This window comes from Belonocnema kinseyi, chromosome 5 (genome assembly GCF_010883055.1).
Source record: "Belonocnema kinseyi isolate 2016_QV_RU_SX_M_011 chromosome 5, B_treatae_v1, whole genome shotgun sequence".
NCBI classification, from domain to species: domain Eukaryota; kingdom Metazoa; phylum Arthropoda; class Insecta; order Hymenoptera; family Cynipidae; genus Belonocnema; species Belonocnema kinseyi.
In genome coordinates, this window is record NC_046661.1 from 119,454,658 (window position 1) to 119,456,144 (window position 1,487).

Below are 1,487 nucleotides of genomic sequence, written 5' to 3' on the forward strand. Positions count from 1 at the left end.
CCCCCCCCCCTCGTTACCTACCGTAGGTTTGGTAAAGTTTCGTTTGAAAATTTAAAATAATATTTTAACCATCGAACGCAACATTTCAGTTAAATCGAGCATATCTATATTCAGTTGCAGTTTTTAGAATGAAATTAAAATTTATATTATTGTCATGTAAGCCTGGTCCATTTAAGTTCCGTAGCATTGCGGTTAAAACCTATTTTACTCTGGAGACGACTCCAATTCACTGGGTATAGGGACTGTGAAATTTTTGTCTGGTAAGGTTGAATTAGGATCACTGTATAAATTCAATCACAATAAGTGATAAACTGTGGCTGTCTCCAACTTTATTAGAAGTACTCGCTTTTGCCTGGACGTTTGGCCAGGGGAGAGGAAAACTGCAGATAACAACTCCCGGTTTTTAGCCAGTCTTTCGATAGTGGAGTTTGAAGGCAGGCATTCGACCCTACTCATCAAATGTACATGGTCATACTCAGAAATTAAAAGATATATTTTGGAACTCATTAGCATCCGAAGCTATGCAAATTCCACATTGCTATATCCAACATTTCGAAATTTTGCAGTCAAAATTGATGTAACGTGACATGCTTCGAAAAAGTTAGAGGATCAATATCCACAAAGTTTTAATAAATTTGGGACCAAATAATACAAGCAACATTTACACCTTAAAATAAAACAATTATTTTAATAAAATTAACCTAATTTTTGAACTATATTTTGAACTATGTTTTGAACTATATATCGATATTGCAATCATAATTTCATATACTTGACCTAACTTTACTCGTTCATAATACGTATAATACACTGATAGTAAGAAAAATTTTGTAGTTGACCGAACAAAAATTGGTTGTCTAAACTTAATTTCTTGACTGCTGAAGAAGCAACAAAACTATTAGTAGCATCAACTAAATTATTTTATTGGACCGTTTGGGTGATCCAACGAAAAATTTGGTAGGCTCAACAAAACTTTTTTGTGCCCAAAACAAAACATTTTGTTTGTTGAGAAAATACATTCTGTAGAAATAACCGACATTTGGGGTAATACTAGCCTTAGCGCTATACTTGACTAACATTAGTGATACGGACAATTTTATAATATTAGACAGTGCAGGATATAAAAGATTTCTAGAAAAAGGAATATGTAAATACAATTTTCAAGGGTGATACAATCTTTGAAACAGAGGAATCAAATCGCTAAATAGTTGAAAATTATATCACGCTTTGAAAGTTAATCGGCGTAGAAAATAATAAAATTAGATTAAAAAGAGGAAAATAATTTGAGCATGATAGTTGAAAATTGACAAAAGAATTGAGTCTTCATAAAATGATGAGCAGGATTAAAAGGAGATTAGATATAAAAGGACTTAAATGTTTAGTAAGATATAATACGAGGGTAGTTCAATAAGTCCTTAGAATGAAGTATAAAAACAATTTTTTTTGGGTAAATTTTTTTTTATTTTTCAACATAATCTCCTTGGAGC